Source organism: Triticum dicoccoides, chromosome 4A (assembly GCF_002162155.2).
Source record: "Triticum dicoccoides isolate Atlit2015 ecotype Zavitan chromosome 4A, WEW_v2.0, whole genome shotgun sequence".
Classification (NCBI taxonomy): Eukaryota; Viridiplantae; Streptophyta; class Magnoliopsida; order Poales; family Poaceae; genus Triticum; species Triticum dicoccoides.
In genome coordinates, this window is record NC_041386.1 from 20204225 (window position 1) to 20213661 (window position 9437).

Sequence of the window (9437 nt, forward strand, 5' to 3'; positions counted from 1 at the left end):
CCATGTTTTTGCACCAGAGTTTTACCTCGTCGGCGGTAAAATTTGTACCGTTGTCGGTTATGATGCTGTGGGGGACGCCATAACGGTGTACAACCCCGGATATGAAGTCTATCACAGGTCCGGATTCGACCGTTTTAAGAGCTTGGCTTCTATCTATTTGGTGAACTTATCCACCATGACCAGTAAGTATTTTTTCCTATGGGTTCCACCTTTAAGGGGTCCGACCATGTCAAGCCCCCAGACCGCAAAAGGCCAGGTGATGGGTATAGTTTGGAGTGCGGTAGGTGGCATATGGCTTTGGTTGGCAAAAAGTTGGCAACCAGCGCATCGTTGGACTAGGTCCTGAGCGTCTGCTTGGGCCGTTGGCTAGCAAAAGCCTGTACGGAAAGCCTTGCTAACGAGGGACCGAGCAGCGGCGTGGTGACCACCGAGTCCGGCATGAATTTCAGCCAGGAGGTTCCGCCCTTCCTCTTCGGAGATGCACCTTTGAAGGACTTCGGTAGTGCTTTTCTTATAAAGTTCTCCCTCATGGACTCTGTAGGCCTTAGATCGCCACACTATGCAGCGGGCCTCGTTTTCGTCCTCCAGGAGTTCCTGCCTAGTAAGGTAGGCTAGGAATGGTTTTGTCCATGGGGCGATAACCGCCATTATTACGTGGGCTGAAGGTGTAATTTTGTTGGCAGAGCCTCCAATTGTGTCAGATTGTTCGGCGTCGAGTGGTGCGGCTGGGTTCAGGCTGTTATTTGCGGGTTCCCCCTCCCATGCTACGGATGGCTTGAAGAATCTTTCCAAAAAGATGTTGGGGGGGGGGCTGCATCGCGTTTTGCTCTGATGCGTGCTAGGACGTCCGCCGCTTGATTGTTTTCTCGGGCTATATGGTGAAACTCCAGCCCTTCGAACCGAGCTGACATTTTTAGGACGACGTCGCGGTAAGCTGCCATTTTTGGGTCCTTGGCATCGAAGTCTCCATTTATTTGGGATATCGCGAGGTTTGAATCCCCGCGTACCTCTAGGCGCTGGATACCCATGGATACTGCTATCCGGAGGCCATGTAGGAGGGCGTCATATTCGGCTGCATTGTTGGAATCCGTGTACATGATTTGGAGCACATATTGGACTGTGTCTCCTATGGGGGACGTCAGGACCACGCCGGCCCCCAGTCCGGCCAACATTTTGGAGCCGTCAAAATGCATAATCCAATTTGAATATGTGCCGTACTCTTTAGGGAGCTCGGCCTTCGTCCATTCTGCGACGAAGTCGGCCAAAACTTGCGATTTAATAGCTCGCCGTGGCTTATAGGTTATATCGAACGGGAGAAGCTCGATGGCCCATTTTGCAATCCGGCCCGTTGCATCGCGGTTGTTGATAATATCGTTTAGTGGCACTTCCGAGGCTACTATTATGGAACACTCTTGAAAGTAGTGTCGTAGCTTCCGGGATGCCATGAATATCGCGTATGCAATCTTTTGATAATGCGGGTACCGTGATTTGCATGGAGTGAGGACAGTGGACACGTTGTAGACTGGCCTTTGAAGGGGGAATTTGTGTCCGTCTGTTTCCCGCTCGACAACGAGCACTGTGCTGACAACTTGGTGTGTTGCTGCAATGTACAATAACATTGGTTCGCCGGTGATTGGCGCGGCCAGGACTGGGTTTGTTGCCAATATGGCTTTTATTTCATCAAGTCCGGCCGTGGCAGCATCCGTCCACTCGAAGTGTTCAGTGCGCCGAAGGAGGCGATAAAGGGGTAGTGCCTTTTCTCCCAAGCGGGAGATGAAGCGGCTTAAAGCCGCCACGCACCCGGTTAATTTTTGTATTTGTTTAAGGTCCTTTGGGACATCCAATTGTGACAAAGCTCGGATCTTGGCTGGGTTTGCTTCAATTCCTCTACCGGATACAATGAAGCCCAAGAGCTTTCCGGCTGGAACGCCGAAGACGCATTTTTCTGGGTTGAGCTTGATGTCATATTGTCAGAGGTTATCGAATGTAAGCCTCAAGTCGTTTACTAGGGATTCGACATGTCTTGATTTGATGACCACATCATCCACATACGCCTCCACTGTTTTCCCGATCTGGTTTGCCAGACATGTCTGGATCATGCGCTGATATGTTGCGCCGGCGTTTTTCACCCCGAAGGGCATTGTGTTGAAGTAGAATGGGCCGTATGGTGTGATGAATGCTGTTGCAGCTTGGTCTAATTCTGCCATCTTGATTTGATGGTAACCGGAGTATGCGTCGAGGAAACACAGCAAATCGTGTCCTGTGGTGGCATCGATAATTTCATCGATGTGGGGGAGGGGGAAGGGATCCTTTGGGCAAGCCTTGTTAAGGTCTTTAAAATCGACACACAGGCGCCAGGATTTGTCCTTCTTTGGTACCATCACCAGGTTTGCTAGCCAGTCCGGATGTTTTATGTCTCTGATGAATCCGGCCGCCAATAGCTTGGCTAGCTCCTCTCCCATAGCCTGTCTCTTGGGTTCGGAAAAATGCCGAAGGGCTTGTTTGACAGGTTTAAATCCTTTTAGGATATTTAAGCTGTGTTCGGCTAGCCTGTGTGAGATCCCTGGCATGTCTGAAGGGTGCCAAGCGAAGATGTCCTAGTTCTCTCGTAGGAACTCTCGCAGTGCGGCGTCTGCATAAGGGTTCAGTCATGCCCCGATTGAAGCTGTTTTATTGGGGTCCGTTGGATGGACCTGGAATTTGACTATTTCGTCGGCTGGCTTGAAGGATGTGGATTTGGATCTCTTATCGAGTATGACATCATCCCTGTTAACCGTGGAGCGCAGCGCAGTCAGCTCCTCGGCCGCTAAGGCTTCGGATAGCGCCTCAAGGGCTAATGCGGCCGTCTTGTCTTCGGCGCAGAGTGCTATGTCCGGATCACTAGCTAGGGTGATAATTCCATTCGGCCCGGGCATCTTAAGCTTCATATACCCGTAATGGGGTATTGCTTGGAAGATTGTGAATGCATCCTGCCCTAGTAAAGCGTGATATCCGCTCTTAAACGGGGCCACCTGAAACGTGACTTCTTCGGACCTGTAATTATCCGGCGTGCCGAACACCACATCTAGTGTGATTTTTCCTGTGCAGCGTGCTTCTCGACTAGGGACTATTCCTCTAAAGGTTGTGCTGCTTCGCTCGACACGGTTCCAGTCTATTTCCATTTTTTGAAGGGTTTCCTCATAAATGAGGTTCAGTCCGCTGCCTCCATCCATGAGCACCTTGGTGAGGCGAAAGCCGTCCACTATGGGACTGAGGACCAATGCGGCTGGTGCTCGGGCTGTTCGGAATCTAGGTTCATCACTTGCGTTGAAGGTAATGGCAGTGTCGCTCCATGGATTTATTGTTGCAACTTGATTGACTTCGGCGAGGCTGTGGAGTGTTCTTTTTCGCACATTGTTTGATGCGAAAGTCTCGAAGACTGTGAGAACGGTACTGGTGTCCTTGGGCTGGCTTTCTGCGGCCTCCGGAATTAAGAGGTCCTCGCTGATTTTGGCCACTGACGGAGTATCCAACATGCTCTAAGGCTGTGAGTTGGTGTGGCGTCCCCTGTACTGTGAATTCTACAGGGTCCATCAAGCCATCTTTCCAGTACGGTTCCATGCCCTGTAGAGGGTTTTGGCTTTTTGGTGTTTATCCCGGGTGTCCTGTGATGATGCACCCTCTTAGTTCGAACGGGATTACTATTCAAGGCCGGATTATCCCAAAAATTTATTTCGGTTTTCCAGGCGCTTTCCATCGCACAGTATTTTTGTACTATGGATGCCAAGTCAGCGAAGCGTGTGATATCACGACGACTTACGGCGTTAAGGATTCCCTTGTCCGTGCAATTACCGCAAAAAATTGAGATTGCGTCTTCCTCGCGGCAATCCTTTATCCTGTTCATAACCAGGAGGAATCTGGCCCAGTAATGATGTACTGTTTCCTCGGGCCTCTGCCTGATTTGGGAGAGATCGCTTATGATTGGGTGGGCGGGTGTCGTTGAATCTGAAACCTCACCCAATCCAAGATTCGGAGGCCGAAGAGTTTCCGAACTCTGAAGTTCGGATTCTTGGATGTTGTCCAGTGAATCTGGCTCGTTGCTTGATCCTAAGCTCAGGTCTTGAGTTATATCTCCCCCTCCGCGGGTATCCGTCTTGGAGGGGTCGGGAATTCGGACATAGCTAGTCCTTAAAATAGATGAAGGGTCGCCGCACAACGTCTCTACCACGGCAACGTGGTGGGTGACTTGGGGAGAGTTAATTTCTCTTAGATCGGGTTTAAGCCCAACCTGGTCGTAATCCGTAGCGACCCCCAGGGCGGCGATGTGATACAAGAGCTCGTTTATGGAAGAGAGCTCCATTGGATCTAGCTGCTCGACGAGCTCCGAGCTGACGTGTAGGTTGCTTTTGATGACCCGAGAGGTCACCGTCGGCGCAACAGCCGAACAGGCGGTCATGAGGAAACCACCTAGCCGGAGGGTTTGGCCGACAACCAAGGCTCCCTTAGCAATGGCGCCGTCTTTAAAGACGGGAGGACGCATCCTTCCTGATTGTGATGGCACAGAGGAACTCTCAATGAAAGCACCAATGTCGGTGTCAAAACCGGCGGATCTCGGGTAGGGGGTCCCGAACTGTGCGTCTAGGCCGGATGGTAACAGGAGGCAGGGAACACGATGTTTTACCCAGGTTCGGGCCCTCTTGATGGAGGTAAAACCCTACGTCTTGCTTGATTAATATTGATGATATGGGTAGTACAAGAGTAGATCTACCACGAGATCAAGGAGGCTAAACCCTAGAAGCTAGCCTATGGTATGATTGTTGTATATGGAGTTGATTGCCTACGGACTACAACCCTCCGGTTTATATAGACACCGGATAGGGTTAGGGTTACATAGAGTCGGTTACAATGGTAGGAGATCTTGAATATCCGCATCGCCAAACTTGCCCTCCACGCCAAGGAAAGTCCCATCCGGACACGGGATGAAGTCTTTAATCTTGTATCTTCATAGTCCTGGAGTCCGGCTGAAGGTATAGTCCGGCTACCCGAACACCCCCTAATCCAGGACTCCCTCAATGATGGCGACGGATTCCCCTCTCCGGAGCCCCGAACGGACTCCAGATCAGCCCTCCTGAGAGGTTTTAGGGCTTGGCGGCGGCTCTGTATCATAAAACGCGATGAATCCTTCTCTCTGATTTTTTTCTCCCCGAAACCAAATATATACAGTTGGAGTTGAGGTCGGAGGAGCTCCAGGGGGGCCACGAGGTAGGAGGGCGCGCCCTAGGGGGACAGGCACGCCCCCTACCCTCATGGCTAGGGTGTGGGACCCTGGTCTTCATATTTTGCAAGGATTTTTTATTATTTCCGAAAAGATGTTCCGTGAAGTTTTAGGTCATTCCGAGGACTTCTGTTTCTGCACATAAATAACACCATGGCAATTCTGCTGAAAACAGCGTCAGTCCGGGTTAGTTCCATTCAAATCATGCAAGTTAGAGTCCAAAACAAGGGCAAAAGTGTTTGGGAAAGTAGATACGACGGAGATGTATCAACTCCCCCAAGCTTAAACCTTTGCTTGTCCTCAAGCAATTCAGTTGATAAACTGAAAGTGATAAAGAAAAACTTTTACAAACTCTGTTTGCTCTTGTTGTTGTAAATATGTAAAGCCAGCATTCAAGTTTTCAGCAAAGATTATGAACTAACCATATTCACAATAACACATAGGTTTCATGTTTACTCATATCAATGGAATAATCAACTAGCGAGCAATAATAATAAATCTCGGATGACAACACTTTCTTAAAACAATCATAATATGATATAACAACATGATATCTCGCTAGCCCTTTCTAAGACCGCAAAACATAAATGCAGAGCACCTTTAAAGATCAAGGACTGACTAGACATTGTAATTCATGGTAAAAGAGATCCAGTCAAGTCATACTCAATGTAAACTAATAGTAATGAATGCAAATGACAATGGTGCTCTCCAACTGGTGCTTTTTTAATAAGAGGATGATGACTCAGCATAAAAGTAAATAGATAGGCCCTTCACAGAGGGAAGCAGGGATTTGTAGAGGTGCCAGAGCTCGGTTTTAAAATAGAGATGAATAATATTTTGAGCGGTATACTTTCATTGTCAACATAACAACCAAGAGATGGCGATATCTTCCATGCTACACACATTATAGGCGGTTCCCAAACATAATGGTAAAGTTTATACTCCCCCTCCACCAACAAGCATCAATCCATGGCTTGCTCGAAACAACGAGTGCCTCCAACTAACAAGAGTCCCAGGGGGAGTTTTGTTTGCAATTATTTTGATTTAGTTTGCATAAAGCATGGGACAGGGCATCCCGGTGACCAGCCATTTTCTCGTGAGTGAGGAGCGGAGTCCACTCCTCTTGAGAATAACCTGCCTAACATGGAAGATACGGACAGCCCTAGTTGATACATGAGCTATTCGAGCATACAAAACATGATATTTATTTGAAGGTTTAGAGTTTGGCACATAAAAATTTACTTGGAACGGCAGGTAGGTACCGTATATAGGTAGGTATGGTGGACTCATATGGAATAACTTTGAGGTTTATGGAGTTGGATGCACAAGCAGTATTCCCGCTTAGTACAGGTGAAGGCTAGCAAAAGACTGGGAAGCGACCAGCTAGAGAGCAACAACAGTCATGAACATGCATTAAAATTAATCAACACCGAATGCAAGCATGAGTAGGATATAATCCACCATGAACATAAATATCGTGAAGGCTATGTTGATTTTGTTTCAACTACATGCGTGAACATGCGCCAAGTCAAGTCACTTAAATCATTCAGAGGAGGATACCACCCTATCATACCACATCATAACCATTTTAATAGCATGTTGGCATGCAAGGTAAACCATTATAAGCTCCTAGCTAATCAAGCATGGCACAAGAAACTATGATCTCTAGTTGTCATTGCAAACATGTTTATTCATAATAGGCTGAATCAGGAACGATGAACTAATCATATTTACAAAAACAAAAGAGGTCGAGTTCATACCAGCTTTTCTCATCTCAGTCAGTCCATCATATATCGTCATAATTGCCTTTCACTTGCACGACTGAATGATGTGAATAATAATAATAGTGCACGTGCATTGGACTAAGCTGGAATCTGCAAGCATTCAATAAACAGGAGAAGACAAGGCAATATGGGCTCTTTTGTCAGATCAACAATAATGCATATAAGAGCCACTTCAACAATTTAATCATGGTCTTCTCCTATCGACCCCCAAAGAAAAGAAAAGAAATAGAACTATTTACACGGGAAAGCTCCCAACAAGCAAAAGAAGAACATGAAATCTTTTTGGGTTTTCTTTTAATTACTACTACAAGCATGGAAATTAAAACTAGCTAAAAGCTACAACTAATTTTATTGTTTTTTTCTTAAGGTTTATTAAACACACAAGAAGAAAGCATAAAAAGGAAAATAAACTAGCATGGATGATACAATGAAAAAGTATGAGCACCGACATCTAGCAATGAGTGTGTGAACATAAATGTAATGTCAGTGGGAAATACGTACTCCCCCAAGCTTAGGCTTTTGGCCTAAGTTGGTCTATGGCCACGGCTGGCCTGACGGATATCCATAGTAATAGTTGGGGTCGTACTACAAAGAAGAAGACTCTGATTGCCTTTGGTTGGCAATCATCTCCGGATCCCACTGGTAATCGGACTGTCGTGGAGGATCAACTTGTGGTTCCGACTCTGGCTCTGTGGCTGGTGCAGGGTTCCGGTAGGCGTGAATGTCCTCCGACGAGACGAGGTACTGGCCTGCAGATAAATCAAACAAGGAAGGAGCAGGCAAGGTAATAGTCTCCGGATGACATTTATCAAAGAACAATTTGTATTTAAGCTCCCCTTCCCTATTCTTTATAATGAAATCATGCGCACCATACTCTTACAATCTAAATAAACAGTAGGCAGCAATTTTTCTTCTTTTTCATAGTGCCTAATAGGTAAGTTATAATATGCAGCAAGGCGTGAAACATAGATACCACCAAAAATGGGACCCTTTGTACGGTTCAGACTTAACCGTTTAGCAATAACACTGCCCATACTCACAGAGTTATCACGAAATAAATCATGGAACAAAATAATAATATCAGGAACACTAAGGTTTCCACAGTTTCCGCGACCAATTAAGAAACGACTAGCAAATATTGCAAAGTAACGTAAAACAAGAAAATGTATGCTAGTGATTCATGCATCGGAAACCTTCCTCGTTTCCCCTACGGTGATGGTATCAATAAACCCATCCACATCATCACGATGTGGTTCCTCTATTTTGCCCTCGAAAGGGATCAAACAAACCCGACAAAAATCATAAAGTGACATCTTCTTAACCACATCATATAAATGAAACTCTACTGAAGGAGGTGATTCCCTAGGATAATAGTAGAAGTTTTGCACAAAAGTATTGGTGAGTAAGAGATACTGTTCGCGTTGGTCACGAAGGAAGTCGGTGAGGCCTGCATTCTTAGCCAATTCATAAAAATCCTCATAAATCCCGGTTGCTGTCAAGAAATCATCGGAGGGCCATTCACATGGCCTAACCTCCGCGGTGCGAGGAAAATTATATTTGGGCTTCATTGCTTCTTCATTTTGCTTTTCCTTCGAGCTTCGGCTCGATGAGCCCCACAAAAATCTCTTCATTATTCTCTGAAAAATTCTAAAACTTTTAGTAACTTCAAAATAAAAGCAAGCCAAACTCAATAATATTGGTAGAAACTACTCATACAAGTGCCTAGAGCCTATATCATGCATCAAAACTACTTGGAACTATATAAATTTGACATGCAAGTTCAAGAACATGGTCACCTAGGCAGCACAAATTTGCAATGAATAAAGCACTAGAACAAAAACTAATTGGACCAATGGAGGAGTCACATACCAAGGAACAATCTCCCCACACTACAAAAACAGACACATCTGTGATATTTTGGGCTGAACAAATTTTTTTTCTGTCATACATATGACACTTCTATGACGATAATTGTGACAAAACCCGATATCATCATAGATGTGGTGGGCTCCTACTTCTATGACAAAAAATCATGACAAAAAATGGGCTTTTCGTCCTGGGCGGGCCAGAGACGCAGCTGCATGACATTCTTTGGGCCGTCCATGACGGAAAAACCGTGGTAGAAGCGAGGGCAAGGAAAATTTCGGGGAGTTCCTGGTTACGGTGGGAGGTCAGGGGCCGAGCGATGCGCGTTTCTCTCGTACACATACACGCATGTGTGCAAGGCGTTGGCTCTAACTAAACCCGGGCGAGGCGTTGGGCTCTAACTAAACCCGAGTGATTGCACTGTAGGCTACACGTTACTGAACCCGAGCGATCGATCGATGGCTGTTAACTGAACCCAATCGAGCGATTCCTTCGCTACTGCTGCTAACTGAAGCCGATCGATGGGATGAACA